General features: G+C 45.4%; 1 protein-coding gene across 3 annotated transcripts in view; it reads left to right on the forward strand.

The window, feature by feature from the left end:
• WWOX (WW domain containing oxidoreductase) overlaps nucleotides 1-13,706 on the forward strand; it is a 1,124,793-nt gene that overhangs the window by 650,794 nt on the left and 460,293 nt on the right. The gene's annotated exons all lie outside the window — the stretch shown is intronic.

Raw genomic sequence — 13,706 nt, forward strand, 5'->3', positions numbered from 1 at the left:
CTTCTCTTCTCTTCTCTTCTCTTCTCTTCTCTTCTCTTCTCTTCTCTTCTCTTTTCTTTGTTTTATTGAGATAGGGTCTGTCTCTTTCACCCAGGCTGCAGGGCAGTGGCGTGATATTAGCTCATTGCAGTCTCAAACTCCTGGGCTGAAGAGATCCTTCCACGTCAACTTCCTGAGTAGGGAGGAGACTACAGGCGCATGCCTCCACATCTGACTAATTTTTAAAAATTTTTGGCTAGGCGCGGTGGCTCACACCTGTAATCCCAGCACTTTGGGAGGCTGAGGCAGGCGGATCACGAGGTCAGGAGATTGAGACCATCCTGGCTAACATGGTGAAACCCCGTCTCTACTGAAAATACAAAAAAAAAAAAAATTAGCTGGGCATGGTGGCAGGCACCTGTAGTCCCAGCAACTTGGGAGGCTGAGGCAGGAGAATGGTGTGAACCCGGGAGGTGGAGCTTGCAGTGAGTGGAGATCCAGCCACTGCACTTCAGCCTGGGTGACAGAGTGAGACTCCATCTCAAAAAAAAAAAAAATTATTTTTTGTCATCACTGGGTCTCACCATCTTGCCCTGGCTGGTCTCAAACTCCTGGGCTCATACAATTCCCATTTCTGAGCCTCCCAAGTGCTGGGATTATAGGCATGAGCCACTGTGCCCGACCCTCAATGGTTTTCATATAGCTACTGTATATTGCATTATTGCCTTAGTTACAGAAGCCTGTGAAAAACAGATTTCAGTGAAGAGACTAGCTTTGCAGAGTGATGAGTGATGCCCTTGAAGTAATTACATTTAGTAGGTTATATGTATGTTTTTTTGGTCCTTCCATGCTCATCTGTCTTTATTTTTACTATTTATTTATTTATTTATTTGAGACAGAGTCTCACTCTTGTCACCCAGGCTGGAATGCGGTGGCGCTATCTTGGCTCACTGCCACCTCCACCTGCCACGTTCAAGCTATTTTCCTGCCTCAGCCTCCTGAGTAGCTGGAATTACAAGCGCCTGTCACCACACTCGGCTAATTTGTGTGTGTGTGTGTGTGTGTGTGTGTGTGTGTGTGTGTGTGTGTGTATTTTAGTAGAGAAGGGGTTTCACCATGTTGATCAGGCTGGTGTCGAACTTCTGACTTCAGATGATCTGCCTGCCTCAGACTACCAAAGTGCTGGGATTACAGGTGTGAGCCACCATGCCCAACTATATATATATATATGTGTGTGTGTGTGTGTGTGTGTGTGTGTGTGTGTGTGTGTGTGTGTGTATTTGTTTATTAGGTTTGAGAGGAACAGGTGATGTTTGCTTACATGAATAAGTTCTTTAGTGATGAGTTCTGAGATTTTGATGTAGCCATCTGCCGGGCAGTGTACACTGTAGCCAGTGTGTAGTCTTTTATTCCTCACCCCACTCCTACCCTTCTCCCTGAGTTCCCAAAGTCCATTGTACCATTCTTATGCCTTTGTGCCCTCATAGTTTAGCTCCCAGGTTACAGGGTTATATTAAAAGGAGAAAAGGGGTATAAGAGTGTAGGTATCATAGATGATATCGTGGTCCTTTGCTGAGTCCCATTTTTTTCTTCCTCACCTGATTTCCATCTGGCAGAAACTTCTACGGAGTGTTTGCAGAAGAGAAGCCTGTAAACTCTGGAGTGCGTCCTGGGTGGTTTGTCCCTGGGCCACTCTGTTCCCTCACCAGTCCCTTCCAAAGGCCATGAGTTCCCCGTCCATCATTTCCCTATATCAGTATTTATTGTTTTAATCATTTTTCCCCATTCCAAGAGAAAGGAGTCCATGCGTTTTAAACATAACAGGGGCTTCACTGTCAGAGCCCGGCTGGCTTCTGTGGCCTGAAGCAACTCAAGGTGGGCTTCTAAGTGGCAGCTGCCAACTTCAGAAAGTTAGAGGTTCTAGTTATGTCTTCCTGAAAAACAGTTCTATTAGGTACAAGTGACATTTTTTAAGCTCTTGTGTGTGTCTGACTCATAAAAGTTCAGCAGGTTGTTACTGAGAGGAGACTGCAGTTATTTTAAGATTTCAGGAGCTGCTGGAGTTGAGTAGATAATTTTTCCCCTTTCTAATATTATGTATTAGGTGTGCTCTTGTCTCTGGGTGAAACAGAGTCATCACGATGATTGCTTTTTCAGTATGGTAATAATTAGACATAAAATCAGTATTTATGTGTGATATGCCATTTGAAGATTCTCCCTGTGTATGACGCTGGGTTTTACAAATGAAAATCTGGCATCAGTTGGCCAATGGAGTGTCACGATATAAAAAGAGAATTTTGAAATAATGAGACTTCCACTGCTTTGGGACTATTGGCATATATTAAAATACAAATATATCTGTATTTTTCTCACTTTTATTAGATGAGTGCATGCTTGCTCAAAACAACACTGGATTGTCTAGTCCCTGAACAGCCATTCATATTTTTGTTATGCTTGTGGTTTTTAAATCATCCTCATTTCCTTGACTGCATTTGCTTCTCCTGGCTGGGATGTGTAGGAGGTGGGTCAGGGGAGACTTTGCCCATTTGACAGATGTGACTGTGGACAGAGGCTGCAGCTGGTTAGACCAGGGCTGTGCAACCCTAGAGCCAGTGCCCCGACCACAAAGCCACACTCTCCTAGTCCTAATATTGAGAGGTAGGAGGTGGATAAAGATTGTCCCTTAAGCCACGTTCCATTCTTCATATTTTTGTACCCACTGGAGTAGTGATGATTCTTTGCCCTCATTGCTGGGGTCCCCTAAATGCAACCTCTCGTGCTGCGAATTTAGTCCTGGCCCCAGGAAGATATAGGTGATGGGATAGCATTCAACAACTAGAAGACGTGGTTTCCTGGTTAGATAGACTTCTTCTGCCACCGTAATGAAGTACAGGGTTCCTTACTGTGCTCCATAGCTGCAAAGTCACAGGAAGCTTGCAGCAGGCCAGTGGTAAACTCTGAGTGACTTCTGAGTCACACTGTGACCTCCCCAGAGCTAGGACCATGACTTTTCCTCTGGATTCTTAAGTACCTGGCTGAAATTGTGTTTCCCAAATGAAAGTGTGATCCTGAAGGCCATGTTCTTGGTGGTTCATAGGAGGATGCTTATTCAGCTTGGTCAAAGCAAGATGGTCATACTGGGTTTTGGTGCCCACACCTTCCTAACACTTGCAGCAGAGGGCATTAGGATTATGTTTAGCCAACAATTTTTGAGGCACCCAACGGTGATTGGATGTCATGTGCTTTCAGAAGGCACACTACCTATCTTTGGTTCCTCCCAGCTCTAGGAAAGGGATTGTGGAATTGGGTTGGGTGACAATAGGCTGGTGAGAAGAGGGCTGGGCTGAGTGTAAAGAAATTCCTTGGCTGTGCATGGTGGCTCATGCCTGTAATCCAGGACTTTGGGAGGTTGAGGTAGTTAAATCACCTGAGGTCAGGACTTCGAGACCAGCCAGGCCAACATGGAGAAACCCCATATCTACGAAAAATACAAAAATTAGCTGGGCTTCATGTTGCATGCCTGTAATCCCAGCTACTCCGGAGGCTGAGGCAGGAGAATTGCTTGAACCTGGGAGGCAGAGGTTGCAGTGAGCCGAGATCGTACCATTGCACTCCAGCCTGGGCAACAGGGAGAGATTCCATCTCAAAAAACAAACAAACAAAAAAGCCACAAAACAGATATTCCTTGTTATGGAAGAAAAAGCAGGAAATATGTTTTTGAATAATCTGGGTCGGATAATTGTGCATTTATTATTCTTAGGATGCATACACGCGTAGAACTCAGTCAACTTACTCTCTCCAAATTATCTCACCCATGGAGACATTGCCTCAGGAGTCAAGCCTCGTGGTGTGCCTCCTGCTGTCACCACATCTGACCACCTAACTGACCCCACTGTGGCCACCTTTGCCACCTGCCCTGCTTTAGTCCCTTCTCTGCATTCGCCCCCATGCCATCTAGCACTGCTGAGTTTGAAAATAATTGCATCTCCTGAAAACTCCCCTTCTTAGAAAGCAAGTCCCAACACCATCAGCCTAAAGTTGAAGAAATGGGGCTCAGGAAGTGCTGGAGTCTTCAGGCGTGCTTACAACGCTGACGTGACTCAGATGGCTGGCTGCTCTGTCCTCTGTGCTTCTAAGTGAAATTACCCATCGGGGGACTCCTGAAAGTTAAATCAAGCAGCCTCTCTTGAAGCAGAGCAAATGCCGATGTGATTTGTGAAGATGGCTCTGCTAATAGCGTTGGCAGCGTCCTTTGGCTTGGACCTTTGTACCCTAGCTGGCTGCAGAAGGGAGGGAAGAGACAGCCTTAGAAAACCGATTTCCATTGCCCTCTGACCATGAGAAGACCCCTGTTTAGGAGCCAGAATTCAGAGTTCCAGGTGCAGAGGGGGATTCCACAGTGTGCCGTGTGCAGACAGCACTTGCCTTTCAGGCGTAGGGGCGCCGTTTAATTTCTCTTAGTGCTGGAAGGGGACTTGGTGAAATTGATTTGGCAAAAAGGTTAATGTGTTGTTATGGCTGCCAGTTGGCCGATTGAAGCGCTAGTAATTGGGGCAAGGGAAGCATTCAATTTGACACACCAAATGCAGGTCCACCCTGGTGGATATCTTGGTTACAGCACTCTGTGTGTGTGTGTGCATGCACGTGTGTGTCTTAGAGATGTTTGTGCTCCTTTTGTAACTCCTGTAATGAAAAGAGTTGACATTATCATCCTTTGTCTACTCACCAGCCCCCACCTGCAACCCTCATAGAAAAAACAAGAGTTTATTTTTTCACTATGTCACATTGTTGGAGAATTGTGCAAATACAAGCCCTTCTCTTACGGGCCACAGGTCTCCTAAGTGCAGTGCACCATGAGGATCCACTAGGGCAGTGGCCAGCAAAGTCCCTGTCCAGCCAGCCACTTGTTTTTATAAATAAAGTTTTACTGAAACACAGTCATGCCTGTTAGTTTAGGAAATGCATAGTGCTGCTTCACACTGCAGTGGGAGAGTGAGTAGTTACCACAGAGACCATTTATCTCACAAAGCCTAGAATCTTTATTATAATCCTGTAACAGAAAGCATTTACTGACTCCTTAGCATTGCCCTGTCTAGCAAATAAAAATGCAAGATCCTGGCCGGGCACGGTGGCTCACACCTGTAATCCCATCATTTTGGGAGGCTGAGGTGGGCAGATTACTTGAGGTCAGGAGTTCAAGGTCAGCCAGGCCGACCTGGTGAGACCCCGTCTCTACTAATAATACAAAAATTAGCTGGCATGGTGGCGCATGCCTGTAATTCCAGTTACTCAGGAGGCTGAGGCAGGAGAATTACTTGAACCTGGGAGGCACAGGTAGAAGTGAGCCAAGATCGCCACTGCACCCCAGCCTGGGCAACAGAGTGAGACTCTGTCTCAAAAACGAACAAAAATTCTGGCTGGACACAGTGGCTTATGCCTGTAATCCCAGCACTTTGGGAGGCTGAGGCGGGTGGATCACTTGAGGTCAGGAGTTCAAGACCAGCCTGGCCAGCATGGCAAAACCCTGTCTCTACTAAAAATACAAAAATCAGTGGGGCATGGTGGTGGGTGTCTGTAGTCTCAGCTACTCAGGAGGCTAAGGCAGGAGAATTGCTTGAATCCAGGAGATGGAGGTTGCAGTGAGTTGAGACTGTGCCACTGCACTCCAGCCTGGGTGGCAGAGTGAGACTCTGTCTTAAATAAATAAATACATACATACATACATAAAGTAAGATGCTCATGTAAATTTTAATTTTAGATAAATAATGGATAATTTTTTAGCAAAAGAATGTTCCACATTTAACTGGACATTCTCTCTGTCTCCCTCCTTCCCTCCCTCCCATTCCCTCTCCCCACCCCCTACAATGTCTATATATAATTTTAACGTGGCAGCCCTATGACCCCAGCACTAGGATATGTATAGAAAACATAGTAGCCCCTATTTACATTTATCTTTTATCTCAACCCATTTAAATGTCTGTTCCTTGGAATGTTTTATAATATTACATGTAGTAGATGGTACATCCTGTAGATAAATCAGTGTACAAATAATAGGGGTGAGTATGCTCAAAACTTACTTTTACTGATAAAGGTCCATGATCAAGGCGGTTTGGAGACCACTCAGGACAGGGAAAAGGCAGACTCGTGTGACCCATCAGGGCTTCAGGGTGCCCTCTGGTGAAGCGTAGCAGCAGGGCAGAGCCCCACCTCTAGCTCTGGCTCAGGTTAAGTGCTTAAACGCCCTGACTTCTGTGTCTTCATGTGCAAATGGAGATAATAGTCAGTACCTATGCAGGTTACTGTGAAAACAGGTCGGAAATGCTTATCTACAGCGTGGACCAGAGCCTCTGATGTGTACTAGGCGCCCTATAAGTGTTCTTTCCTTTGACTCAAATGACAATCAGTTTCTAGGGAAAGGAGCGCACAGCGATCCCAAGCACACCACGAGCAAGCTCTCTGCAGCATTGCCCTGGCTGCGCTGGTGACTCACTTGGGGCTAAGACTGTTTATGTCTGTGGAGTCAGAGTATTCTGCCCTGCGGTTTCGGTTCACATGAGGTTGGGCGACACAGTTTTGTTTTCACTTTGGTTTATCGTGTGAGTTTCCATCCATCAACTCTTTTGTATCTGATGTGCTTGCGAAACTTTGCGGGAATTCACTTGAAACTGTCCAGTGAACAGCCATGGCGACTCTCATGGTCAGAGCCGGGGGTTTCGCGGTGTGGGGTCCGGTCAAGGAAATGACCACTTCCTGGGCCTCCCAAAAAGAGGAAGGAGAAGGCCCTGGCTTGTGGGAGAGTAAGAGGGGCCTTGTCAATGGCTCCCAAGCACGGTACCCCCACCTCCCCACATACAGTCCAAACCCTCACTGCAGCCGGGAGGTAGGTGTCTGCCGTGCTCGTGAACAGGAAGTGAACCCTGTCAGCCCCCGAAAGAAACACCCGTCTCTCTCCTTGGAGGAGACACTTGAGTGTCTTTCTATGTGTGCTGCAGCCCTTTGAAAGGCAGACAAGTCACTCCCTGATTGATATCAGTTCCCAAGGCAAGGTTCAGGCTGGCAGAGGAGGCCACTCTTTCTGCACTGGAGAGCAAAAGCCATCTTATCTCTCTGAATGCGAGGTGACACTGAGGAGATGAGAAGAGCTACAGTGGCCCTGTGTGCCCCTCAGAGGCCGATATTCCCTTATTTGCCGATCTAGAAAGAAGACGGTGTGTGCTGTCATTTGTTTCTTAACTCATTGATTCACAAACAAAATCTTCCCAGGTATCTGCTTCATGCCCTATGTTGTACTATGGCCTGAGATGATGAAGATTCGGTGTCTACCCTCAAGAAGCATCATTTAGAGAAGAAATTAGAAAAGTAAGTGAGGCAGGAGAATAGGGTCTGGAGGCAGGGAACCTAAGGCTGATTCATGCTGACTTTCTAGAACTAAATCAAAATGAAAACGCCAACTTTCCACACCTAAGTTATAAAAGGACCAGAGGCTACTCCCTCTGCAACCCCTCCCCACTTTTCTGAGTGACAGATGGAAAATTCAAAATACCCCTGATTGGTTGCTTTTCACGACAAATCAGATATTTGCATAGGAGCCTAACTTTGTAACTTCGCTTCAACCTCTGATTGGTTGCTTTCCACAACCAATCAGACGTTTGCATAGGAGTGTAACTTATTTCCACCGCCAGTCCGACTGATTGTGGGCCATTACTTCATTTGCATGAGGTGTACACCAAGCGGCCAATGGGAAACCTCTAGAGGGTATTTAAACCCCAGAAAATTCTGTAACCAGGCTCTTGAGCCTCTATGCTTGGGCTTCTCCCACCGTTTGGAGTGTACTTTCATTTTCAATAAATCTCTACTTTTGTTGCTTCATTCTTTCCTCGTTTTGTTTGTGCGTTTTGTCCAATTGCTTATTCAAAACGCCAAGAACCTGGACACCCTCCGCCGGTAACATAAGGAATGTCTAGATGTGGTGTGAAGAATATTGGGGTACACCACAGCAGCGTGTGCTGTCAGAACCCAGTAAACAGGCATTCGACACAGATCAGAAGGTCCGTGAAGGTGATATTTGAACTAAGTTTTGAGGGCTGAATAAGAGTTGGTGAAAAGGCCGGGCTTAAGGAAGGATATATAGTAAGCTGAAGGCACAGGACTTTAAAAACACATAGGCTGTAACTGCAAGGTGCGTCTCAGAAGGTACATGTGACGTTTGATTTTTATTTGTTTGCTGATTTAGAGTAACTGCATGATCATTATATGCAGAAGACGCTTGAAGGGGCCAGGTTAGGAAGGGCCTATGGTCCACACTGCTTTTTTTTTTTTTTTTTTTTTTTTGAGATGGAGTCTCGCTCTGTCACCCAGGCTGGAATTCAGTGACAGGGTCTCGGCTCATTGCAACATCTGCCTCCTGGGTTCAAGCAATTCTCCTGCCTCAGCCTCCCGAGTAGCTAGGATTACAGGCACCTGCCACTATGCCTGGCTAATTTTTGTATTTTTAGTAGAGATGGGGTTTCACCATGTTGGCCAGGCTAGTCTCGAACTCTTGACCTTAAGTGATCCACCTGCCTCAGCCTCCCAAAATGCTGGTATTACAGGAGTGAGCCACTGTGTATTTCTATTACCGGCCCGCACTGCATTTCTATTACCTCAAAATGTGGAAAATATTAATTACAAAGGAGATTCAAAAGTAAAACTGGTTTCTTGGCCTGAAGACCCACATGGTGACTTCACTAAAGTCATTGGTTAAGCAAAGAAGAGTAAAACTCCAGTTTTCCTCAAAGCTTCAACTTTGTCTGTTTCCTGCTACATCAAGTCTTAATTTCCCTACCTGATTCAGGCTGCCCGTAACCTGACTTCCTCCCGACTCCTGGTTTCCCCTGCTCCCCAGCACATACCATTTATTCAGTGTGGGCCAGTGATGCCTGCCATTGCATTTTATTGATGAAGAAACAGAGATCCCAAGAGGTTAAAAAACTGACTGTAGGAGCCAACGCTAGTTTAGAGTGGAGGTTGAATTTGAACATGCCTCTCTCTGTGAAAGCCAGGGTCCCTTCAGCCAGGATCTTTCCTGGAAGAACTCAGTATTAAGGCGCTTGATTAGTTCTTCCTGTTGGTGGACTGACTGATCACAGTTGGATCTTTTAGCAAGCTTTTGGCTGAGCTGGGCATCTTCCCCGCCTCCCTCCACCTCTCCCTTCAAAAGCCTGAGTTTCCAAGGCTTTCTGCCATGGGTACTTAGCTTTGAAAAACTGAGCATATTTTTCATTCTTGTTGCTGGCCTCTCCCTGTGTCATGGCTATTATTCCCTTGTCCCTCACCATTGACCTAGGTCAATACACAATGTGGAAGGACCCTATTTTAATGGTTAGCGTTTGGGGGTCACTCCACAGAGAGGGGTTTGTGGAAATCCTTTTTTTTTTTTCTTCTTTCTTTGGATCTGTTTGGAAATGTAACATTTTAAAGCCCTTCTTGGCTGGAGGATTTTTTATGGTAAACATAAAACGTTCATTGAAACATTAAACATTTTACAGCTGTTTTTCAGCACATAAATTTTCATAGACATCCACCCCTTCACTGCCACACCCCCTCATAGATTTCTTCTCCTTTTCCTCCTCCTTCTCCTCCTCTCTCTTCTTCCTCTTTTTTTCATCCCCCTCAAATCGTTCCAAGACCAGAGTTGAGGGTGGGTGGGTAGAGGGCTAGTTTACAAATAAAATATAATGGTTAGTGTAGATCATCTAGTTTGGAAAAAGCACATTGTATTTTAATACCAGGAACGTGTGCATGCCAGAAACCTGCCAAGGAAAACACAACTGCTGCTCCTTCCAGCCCTGACTCTAACTGCTGTGAACCGGAACCCTGCAGCAAGTCTCAGAAGGCTACCGCGGAGGCCCATGATCTGTCTCCATCCACAAGGGAAGGTGGAGGGGGACTACTCTGAGAAGGCCAAAATGCTCAGGAAAGCCAGAGCTAAGATGGTGCAAACCAGCATGTGATTTGTCCAAGGACATCTTTTTGATATGATGACCCATGGGTGGTTTGGGTACTTGTCAAAGCAGGGTCTGCTGACGTACTTGGGTCTAAAGTACAGCAGGGCTGAGCATGATGGCTCACACCTGTAATCCTAGTGCATTGGGAGGCCAAGGCAGGAGGATTGCTTGAGGCCAGGAGTTCAAGACCAGCCTTGGCAATATAGCAAGACATTGCTGTACAAAAAAAATTTTTAAATTAGTGGGAAATGATGGTGCATGCCTGTAGTCTCAGCTACTTGGGAGACTGAGGCAGGAGGATCACCTGAGCCCAGGAGCTTAAGGCTGCGCTGAGCCATGATCATGTCACTACACTCCAGTATACTCCAGCAAGGCTAAAGTCCTTTGTAGTAATACTAGCTATCCGCACCCTTGCCATAGTCTCATGAGCACTGAAATGAACTTTCTTGCTCCTAGATTTTTGGCTCTTGGCCACATAATTTTTTTTCATCATGGGATATTGTCAACATGATGTCAGCCGAGTCTTGAGATGTGCTTGCACGACTGGGTTTGTACTCTTGTATTTTTCCCATTGCCGATGCCTCTTCTTCAGCTTAGGCTCCAGAATGAGATAGATGAAACAGACCTGAATCTGACTTACACTTTGGAGCCATGTTCAGCAAACCCAGTCAACATCAGACCAACCTCGGCCAATCCATAGACTAGTGAGTGAGGAAAATAAATATTTGATCTTGTGAATTATTGAAATTTTGAGGTTGTTTGTCATGTGGCAGTATTTTGGCAGTAGCTGATGAATACACCACCTCCCATCCCTAGTGGCTTCCTATTCCATTTAGAGTAAAAATCCACACTCTTTTCCAGGGTCTACATGTCATGAAGACCTGAACTCTTGCCTGCGTCTCAGAGTTTATTTCCTACCGCAAGTAGCTTTGCCCAATGTCCTCTCAATGTCCTGCAACTGCTATAGTCTTCTTTCTTTTCGCGGGATACACAGAGCCTGTATCTGCTTCAAGGCCTTTGCACATGTTGTTTATTTTGCCTGGGAAGAGTGGTGGCTGGCGCTTTCTTACCCTTTTTTTTTTTTTCTTTTTTTTTGCGATGGAGTCTCGCTCTTGTCATCCAGGCTAGAGTGCAGTGGCACGATCTCGGCTCATTGCAACCTCCGCCTCCCATGTTCAAGCGATTCTCTAGCCTTAGCCTCCCAAGTAGCTGGGACTACAGGCATCCACCACCACTAGTATCTAATTTCTTATCCTTCTAACATAGTTTAAATATCACTTTCTCAGAGGCCTATCCTGACCACCCTACCTAAGTAACAATAATAAAATAAAAATAACCATCATTTATGAAGTGCTCATTACGTGCCAGTGTTCTTTGCATCTCCCAACAACCCTAGGAGACAGGTGTTACAATCAGCCTTAGTACTGTTCAGATGAGGAAACTGACGGTAAGAGAGCCTTGGCAAGCGGAGTTACTTAGCTAGCAAATGGTGGAGTTGAATTCAAACCTTCCCTCTCCACACCCGCTATGTTTCTTTTCTTTTGAGGACTTACCACTCTCTGAGTATGTATACATTTGTTTCCTTGGTTACTGTCTGCCTCTTCCCTAGAGCGTCAGCCCATGAGCTTGTCCAGCCTACAGAGGAGATGCTGCAGTCTGGCAGAGCATCGATTGCTCAACATACCAGAGTTTAGTCCTACCTCTGTCTCCAAGCTGCTCCTTGATCAAGGATAAACTACAATCCTTCTCTCTGCCTCAGTTTTTCCACCTGTCAAAGGAGGGGCATGCTCTTGAATGCCTGAGTTTTTCTAAGACTCAGCATCTTGCAGCCAAAATAACCATGCTGCATAGTGGTCCTGTTGCATAGCAGCCTAAGAAACTACAAGTTCATCTGTGCCAAGGAGTATTGAACTTGGCCAGAGCGCTTGGGATCTACAGAAGTGTCCCATATCTATTAGCTTTTCCACAGACTCTGCTATTTCTCTCCCAGACCTGATCGTCCACTCCTGTATCTAACATTTATCCATTGCACCCTGTGTAATTGCTGAATTCCTGAGCTACCAAGATGAACAGGCACCAAAGCTAGGGCAGTGTCCACTCAATACATATCTGATGAATGAATGAATGAACCTTGTCTACTACAAGGAGCTCACCACAAATATCCATTTTAATCTACTGTAAAATAGCTGAAAAGACTGTATGCAAATAATTACTGTTGCCCAGTGGTGGAGGTGCTTCTCTCTTTCTGGAAAGTCTTTCAATCATTTCTACATGCAGCATTTACTGGGCATTTTTCCACGCCAAGCCCCAGGGATACAGAGTTAAATAAAACAGAAGCTTAATCCAGCCATGCTGGCTGTCAAGTTCACCTTTCGGGTCCTTTCTGCCATTCTCTTTAGGGTCTTGCCCCATCTTGGCAGCAAGCCTGCTTTACCATTGGAGACCTCAGCTCTGATTACAGTGTCCGCGATCAACATGCCCTAACTGGTTAGTGGATGGCAGCTGCATGAAGTCACTGGGCGCAGATAGGAATCAACAAGGAAGATTAGGTAAAGTACTTATTTGAGGTGCTGTCAGGGCCCGTGGCAAAGGGTTCCCTCATTCCCTCTGCAGTTATTTTTCATGCACACTCGGATTACACTGCTTGGTGATATTACATCTGCATGCGTCTTGCCCTCTGACACGGCAAACACAGATGCTGCCCAAATCCTTGTAAAGCCGTATATCTTAAGTAGGAAGGAGCATCTTTGCGGGGGAGGTGAATTGATTTGCAAAGCAGCCTGACACGTGGTCTCTTATTTCTCTTTGCAATCAAATAATTCATCTTTATGCCCCTAGGGCCATAGTGAAATTCGAACCTGAACAAAAACAACGACTGCAAGGTTTATTTGTAGCAGTGGGATCAGAGAAATTAGCCAAGTGTATTCTAAAATTGTCAATTGCTGATCACATGGTCTGGATGTGTTTTACTCCTTAGAGGTGGGTGGACCGAGACTACGGTGGCATAGCCCTCTGTGACCAAGGGCTGTCTGCATGGGTACGCAGATATAACATACACTTCCATGGGTTGACCTGTGTGCCATACGTCACATACAGACTACTGTTGAACCACCTACATCATAGGTAGATCCTGCATTTTACAAATGAGGAAGCAGGGCACGAGAGAAGTTCAATCCTCTGCCCTACAGAGAGGAAAGGGGGAAAAAATGGACTTTTAAGACAGCTGAAATTCAAAACAAAACAATGTTTAAAAATTCAATACAGCCTTTTGCATTAAAATTACCATTTTAATAATAATTTAAAGGAGAGAAAGAGACCCAAAATACTCAAACTCAGGTTTTGAGTTCTGGTGACAGAATATTAAATCATAATGAAGCATTTAATGTTTTGTTGTTGTTACGGTTGTTGTTTTACACTAGGGGTATGCAAACTAGTTTAAGGATGTGTTTATTTTAGTGGGGAAAATAAACGTGGAGGATATACATTTGGAGGATAAGGGAGCATGAATTAGGCTGGAGGAAGTGTTTTCTGGTCGAGCTAAGGAGGAAAAATTATAGACCTTAAAATAGGTGTCATTTATTATATATCTGTGAAAATGGGCCAAATAGATTGCCTCCGTTAAAGCCGTATTGGATGTTCAAATCTCGAGTTACCTGAAATGCAACTGTACTTCCTATATTTAACCAGGCTTTTTATAAACTGCTCCTCTTAACACCTCAAGCTGACAGCCACATCCTGGGT

This window comes from Macaca fascicularis, chromosome 20, assembly GCF_037993035.2.
Source record: "Macaca fascicularis isolate 582-1 chromosome 20, T2T-MFA8v1.1".
NCBI lineage: Eukaryota > Metazoa > Chordata > Mammalia > Primates > Cercopithecidae > Macaca > Macaca fascicularis.